Raw genomic sequence first — 7,519 nt, 5'->3', positions numbered from 1 at the left:
GACTTTGTGGGTCCAATCAACCCTCCTTCGAGGCAAAGGTCTTACATCATTGTGTGCACTGACTACCTGACAAAGTGGGCAGAAACTAAGGCAATCAAAGCAGCAACAGAAGAAAAGGTGGCTGAGTTCTTAAAAGAAAACATCTTCTACAAATTTGGCTACCCAAGAGAGCTAGTCACCGATCAAGGAAGCCAGTTCACATCCAACTTAATTGAAGACCTACTAGCTCATCACAAAATCAAGCATAGGACTTCCACCCCCTATCATCCACAGGCAAATGGGCAAGTGGAAGTCACCAACAGAGCATTGGAAGGGATTTTGACTAAGGTGGTGAGCAGCAGTAGGAAAGATTGGGCAGATCGCCTGGTTGAGGCCACATGGGCCTACAACACCACTTGGAAGACCACCACCGGCTTCACACCTTATGAGCTGGTCTATGGGAAGAAAGCTTTGCTGTCCATTGAATTTGAATACAACACTTTGAGGATGGCAGCTCAGCTGGACCTAGATCTCAGCCATGCACAACAAGAAAGGCTATTGCAGCTGAATGGACTGGATGAGCACCGAATACAGGCCTTCCTTCACTCAGAAGTGGTTCAACTTCAGAGAAAGGTGTGGCATGACCAACACCTCAATGATAAGCAATTCCAGCCAGGAGATTGGGCACTGTTGTATGACTCCAGGTACAAAGATTTCAAGGGGAAGCTGAGAACCAGATGGCTGGGACCATATGCAGTGGAAAAATGTCATGACAATGGATCTGTTCTTATTCGGACCATTGATGAGGAGTCCATCCCCATGCTTGTCAATGGGCATCGACTGAAGATCTACAGGAAACCTCTCTCAAGACAAGAGTTCATCAAAACTGTGGAGAAATCAGTGTTGGTCATAGAGAAGGGTTCTGCCTCTACTTTAGGCATACCCTGAAAGATCTAAAAAAAAATAATAATAATAATAATAAAGATCCTTGGGGGAAAACCTTTCTGAGGCTCCCAAGGCAGGTGGTAGGGGTGAAAACCTCATTGAGGCGCCCCTATTGTCTTTCAAAAAAAAAGGAATTTGAAAAAGATCCTTGAGTGAAAACCTCTCTGAGGCGCTTAAGGCAGATGGCAAGGGTGAAAACCTCATTGAGGCGCCCCTGCTATCTTTCAAAAAAAAAGAAAAAAAAAACAATAAGCAAAAAAAAGACAGGGACAACAAGTTTATAATGTGGAAATGCATGCAGGTTGCAGGTGTTCTATCAAGGAGAGGAGGTCTCTCAACTCAAAATCAAGGATCCTTATCATGCTGCCAGGAGACCTCACCAGCATCTCCTCCAAGAATACTCATCTTCTCCAAGGTATGGGCACGATTTTATCACAGCTTAAGTCTTCTACAGGAAGGTGCAGACTTTCTACAAGAAGGTGCAGACTTTCTACAGGAAGTTCTGTATTTCTACAGGAAACTTCCTTTAGAAGTTCGGGACGGCCCAGAATTCATTATGTGGGGAGATCTAATGACTAAGGTTCGGCATGAAGGCATGCAAGCTACTATTTTCACCCTTATACACTGTTGTCACCTCCTTCTACCACCCCTGTCGACATGCAATGAAGATACCTGCACAATCAAAGCGGATCATTGAGCTATCAAGAGAAAGCAATTTTTAAATGAAAAAAGACACTGAGATGCCATGCCATACCCATCCCAGCTATCCAAGAGCCCTGCGAGCGTGATCGTGATGCCACCGTCTTCATCGTGCAGCATGCACCCGAGGAGGAAAAACTGCTACAGGACATCCTGCAGGAGTCCCGTAGCAGTTAAGCCAACTAGAGTGTACACCATTCCATTGCCTGCAACATGCAAGGATAACGGAGGCACATGCAGTCGAATCATAAGATTCATCGTCGGCGGCCTGTGAAGAGGAACCTCCGGACCTGTGCAATCAAGCAGCAGCAAACAAATCTACTCATCGTCGTCTAAAAGCCTGAAGAATCGTGTCGCGGCCGCACAGGTAAGTGCCTCGCCCTTTCTTCCGTCGAATTGCATGAATTTTACTTTGAAATGTTTGCGAAGTGTGAAGTGAATGGGTTGAGCGGTTGTATGGCCATTCGACTGGCCACGTCGACCAGTCAGTGGTCTAGTCGGATGTTTGAACGGTGGTCGTGGCAAAAGGAACGGGCAGTGCACACGTGAGAGCCATCCAGTCGGGGAGAAGCGCGTTTTAACAGAAATGACGGCGGCAGATCTGCGGGGAATGATGTGGCAGTAAGGGAACTTGCAGACGAATGATGGAGTGACGTCGTCCAACGGTCCGGCAGGGACGGCTCACCCCCGCGCCACAGATTCCGCCGGATTCAAATCTAATCGGCTAGATTGCCACCCCACGCATTTATCATTCACCGTTTGAAAGTCGAGTGAGCATCCGGATTCCTCTGAAGCTCGACACTCCAAGTCTTTGGCCGTTCGAACGCCTGTTAAGCAGCACAGAGAGCGCAGACCCACTGCAGTATCCTCCAGAATTCGTGCGCTGCTTCTACAGGAAATTGGGTTCCTCACGTCAAAAGGTGGCAGATTAAAAAGGTAAGCCTGAACCTTCCATGCAATTGGTTTCGAGGGTGGCAGAGTCGACGTTCTACAGTCTGGTCGTAAAAAATTTGCAAGTATTGTCTGCAGTTGCATGAATTGTCGTCCTACAGGATGTGAGTTATAATTAAGCCGTGTTAAGGTCGTCGGGATATAAGTTTTCGTGAATCGTATGCGTGGCAGAGGCGTAATTCTACGCTCTGTCCCAGTAGGCCAATTTTCTTCCGCACCCGCCACCTCCAGTTAACGCAGCAGTTTTTCACCATGCCGGGTGGGTTCATCAGAAGGGAACCAACTGACTCAACAAAGCTAAGAGAAAATCCTGAGGTGGTGGAGCTGTTCACGCAAGCGCAATGGATGTCATTCTGCGACAAATTGCAGGGCTATGACGATGAGGTGGCCAAGGAGTTCTTGCAAGCTCTGAGGCCGAAATCCAAAACATTGGCCACTGTCAACTTCAGGGGTTTGAGTCTCAGACTCACTCCACAATTTATCAGCCGAGTTACTGAGCTCCCAATGGGATTACCATGGGATAAAGAAGAAAGGAAATTGGGCCAACAGGCTAAGAAAGAATTCTTTCCACCAGAGGAGGAATTCTCAGAAGATAAAAACGGGGTTCGTAGAACCAGCTTACTGCCATCGTGGGTTGAAGTTAGCCTGCAGATTATGAAGTACATCACCTGCGAAGGTCGGTTTAGCATTGTATATGGGTACCATTTTCGGTTACTCACGGAATTAAGGCATCAGATGGACCTACCTGTAGAAAACAAACTAAGTATCCCCTACTTTCTACTACAGTCTCTGATTGAGTGTGCCACCAAGTTGAAAGAAGGCACACCAGACCAGGTAGCCCACCATGGACTCATTAAACTCCTCGTGGAGTATGCGCTCCACACATACAAGGTTCCTCTCTCATGGGAAGCCTTCAGAAATTTGACCAAGGATGGTGATATAAAGATGTTGACCGAAGAGCTCGGTTCATCTAGCAATGAGGAGAAGGAGTCAGTGCCCGCAGAGAAGAAAGAAAAAGGCCAGAAGACCACGACCACAGAGCAGAAGAAAGAGCAAAAGAAGAAACAAGAGAAAAAGGGTGCCAAAGAGAAGGATGACACACCCATGTTGACAGCCAGAGAGAAAAGATTGCAAAGCAGAGTGGACAAGGCTGAGAAGGTCCACATCAGCAAAAGTGCCTCGACAGCAACCGCAACCAAGTCAAAAAGTAAAACACATGCAGCAAAACAAACTAAAGTGGTAACACCTGTTTCTACAGGAAAACCGAAACCGGCTTCTACAGGAAGCCCGAAATCAACTGAAAAAGGGTCTTCTACAGGAAGCCCTGAGAAAAGAAAACCCAAGGAGAAGAAAGCTGACATTCTTGCAAGGGAGGCAGCAGCCGTGCTGGCCGCCCTCAGTACACCTCCTAAGCCAAAGGAGAAGAGAAAGAGGGAGACCCCTCTATATTTTAAAGCTAGAAGAAGTGTGAGAATAAAGACGGGCAAGCCACAGCCTCCGTCCAACAGCCCAATCATTATCGAAGATGCCCCTACTTCGCCCAAGGAGAGGTCCCCCTCGAAGATATCAGTCACCTATGAGAGGGGGAGCCCGAAGAAAACTACTTGGAAGGATAGGTTGGACCAATTGGCCTCGAAAGCCCGGCTACAGGATGCTGAAGATGCTCTACAGGAAACCTTAGCCCGGCTTAAGGAAACAGAGAGAATGGAAGGAGAAGCACCCTCATCACCACCGAGGGAGGGCGAAGTAGAGCCACCAAAAGAAGTGGAGAAAGAGCATATTCCAGAGCCTAGCCCTCAGCCAAGTCTGAGTTCATATTACAACTTTTTAGAGGCTGGAAAAATTATACCTCAAAAATTCACTGTGCCACTGTTTTTTGCATTGGAGGAAGAGAGAGTACGTACACACACGTGGATGAAAATAGCCAAGTCAAAGGGTGTGGCGGACATAGGTCCCTTGCAGGAGCAGCTCAAGGAGGCCAGAAGTGAATTGGCCATGGCTAAACACGTGGCAAATTGCCAACGAGTGTTCCTACATGAAGAAAACGAAAAGCTTAGATTGCAGCTACAGGAGCTGAGGACAGGAATAGGTACATCCTCTGGGAACACCACAACAGAACAACAAGGCAAAAAGGAACTGCACACCGGTCTTGGGAAGTCAACCTTGCATCTACAGGAATCAGAACAACAAGCACAAATTGAGGTGCAAGCTCTCAGGCAACAGCTGCAGCAGAAAGAGGCACAATTGGCCTGCATGGCCAGTTGGGCCATGGATGCTATCCAATGCAGACAGCCGGCCAAATCCTATGGCCTGTACCTGAAAGACCAATGGCTGCAATTTCAAATCAACACCTTGGTGCAAAGGGGTATCTCTCAACTCCAAGACCCGCAGCAATTCACTGAATTATGCAGTACCAGCTCATCAGAGGATAAGGCCAAATTAGCGGAGTTCTACCTCCATAATTTGGCCCTGCCTAATGTAGTTTCATGGGATCCCAATACGGCCTTGGGAGATATGCAATTAATGGCATTTGCCTCATGGTTGAACCATGAGGACAAAAGAGCAGCAGAAGCCAAAGCGGTCATGAACCGAGAGCTGAATGAGCCATTGCTAATCAGACCAGAACCAGGGGATCCAGTTGCACTAATCTCGGCACACCAACACTTGTCCACTGACCCTCAAGCTTCATTGAGATATATGGATCAGCAGGCCCAAGCCATAGCGCATTTTGAGGACATGGAGAGACTGTTAGGAGACAATGCTGTCCAAGCTTGCACCCGCAGATGGAATACCTTGGCCCACAGTCTGAAAATCAGAGAGTATCATACCCCAACTCGGATGAGGGAAGCTCTAGTACGAGTGGCCCTCTATAAGAAATCCTTGCAAAACCTCCAGGCCAGCTAGATTGGCCTCAAACTAAGCCCACCACTGCTGCTAGGATTGATGGAAGGCAGCACAGAGAAAGATGATAATGAACAGTGGGAAGAGGTGAACAGAAAGGCTGGGTTCCATATCGGCAAGGAGGACACTACTACAGAGGCTTGGGATGTAAGGGTGGCAGTAAAGGCAATGAAGGATGAGGAGCTGGACTAGTTGCTCAAGGATGAGCAAATATTTTAGCTGGGGGGTGATGATGAGCCCCAAATTTGGTAACATTTTGGGCTCATTTGGCCTGCTTACCCTTGTTCAACCCTTCATTTTTTATCACTTATGCATCATTTCTTAGTATATTCATGTTATTTGTAGGAAGGAGGGCAGTCACTATTCCTAGGTGCCTAATACATGTTTATTTCAGGTTTTTTGACATTAAATGGAGCAAAACCACGGAGATGGAGGCAAGGAGACAGCCAAGGTGGCATTTCTGTTTTGTAGGAAGGTTGTCCACAGCCTTGAATGGCCTTCCTCGTGATCTCCACCCCAACTCCGAGCTCCAACAACTATCACCACCGAGCTAGAAGGCAGCCAACGGATTCTAAGGGAATAGCAGTTTACTTTTAGTTGGTCAGCCAAGCCCCACTAATTTAGGAAGTCAGCTTGGCCCTCATAATGTATAAATATTGAGGCTGTAGCCTTCGATGGGGACTTTTGAAACTTTGTTGTTTATTCTAGACTACGAGCTGATAGCTCTGTTTTGCTTTTTGTAAGCCATTTTTGGCATGTTATCAAACTTTTGACTATTATCTCTTAATGAATAAGCAGGCAGATTTGAGGCAGCTCTGAGTTCTTAAAGGAGCTTAAGCTCTCAGGGTTGGGCCCAACCTGAGAGCCTAAGGCTTCCTTCCTCTGTATTGTTACTTGTCTTTCCTTCAGCATTTTATTTCTTTCCTTTTACATGCATTTGGAAACACAGTTTGCTGAGTTGAATTTCTTGATGTAATTAAGTAGGTTAGTTTTATGGATAAAGTGCTTTCAGTAGTTTAGATTAGAGTAGGAGGATTGGAGTTAATCAGGGTTCCAGAAAAAGGCTGATTGTACACTCACTTCCACCTCTGTTTAGAGATTGGGAGTGCAGACCGTGCCAACCACCAAAAAACGCAGTTTTACATGTTCATGCAAGCTTTAACATAATATTTTCGTTTGTAGAAGTGTCCATGCATTTAGATCTTGAGCAATAATTCCTTGTTTCATCACCTTGCACGATTTTCCCTTAAAAACGACATTGCTGCTCTATGATTTTATAAAAATAGTTAGAATAGGTTGATGAATTCTCGGTTTTGTGCAAGACACGGGTGATTTGTTTCATTTACACTGCGCAGCACCACTCTATCATTTCCTTATCCTTCTGAGTCGTGCCTAAGCCATCTCCTTATCTCCCAGTTAGATCATTTGCCTCCCAACTCTTCTATCATCCACGTTGTTTTATCTTTTCGGCCTTCCATTGCCTCTACCCTCCTCTAGATCAACCAGCTTTACACACCCCCCTCTCCATCTCATCTCTCTGTCCATAAGCCATCACAAGCTCCCCTCCTACATCTCTATCCACCCACACAGCTCATTCACTCATCCATCACCCAAAAATCCTATTGTAGAACATCCTATAGAAGTTAGCAGACTTCCTGTAGAAATCCTGAACTTCCTGTAGAATCCCTTGCAGACATCCTGTAGAAGCTTGCAAACACGGTTGCCAAGCATCTGAACTTTGTGAACTTCTATGGAATGATGTTAGGGATCCCTTAGACCCTCTCTGAGCCTTCCTGACCTTTTCTAAGCCTTCCTCCCCTTGATCTACCCCTGCACAGTCAAGACCCAGTAAGAAGCACAGTCATAATAACTCCAACAACTTGAGCAAAAATACAAAAACATGTTCTCTTCAGATGAAAGTAGTTTAAACACATGCATCTCATCCCAATAGAAGTAATGGCATCACTTTTAGAAGTTGCATTCCCACCATTGCATCATAAGGATTAAGCTGGTAAAATTAGGGTTTACTAGGGTTTCCATGTTT

This window comes from Pinus tabuliformis, chromosome 8 (assembly GCF_031772625.1).
Source record: "Pinus tabuliformis cultivar Carrire ecotype Pingquan chromosome 8, CPIR1, whole genome shotgun sequence".
NCBI lineage: Eukaryota > Viridiplantae > Streptophyta > Pinopsida > Pinales > Pinaceae > Pinus > Pinus tabuliformis.
Note: the sequence above shows the minus strand (reverse complement) of the source record.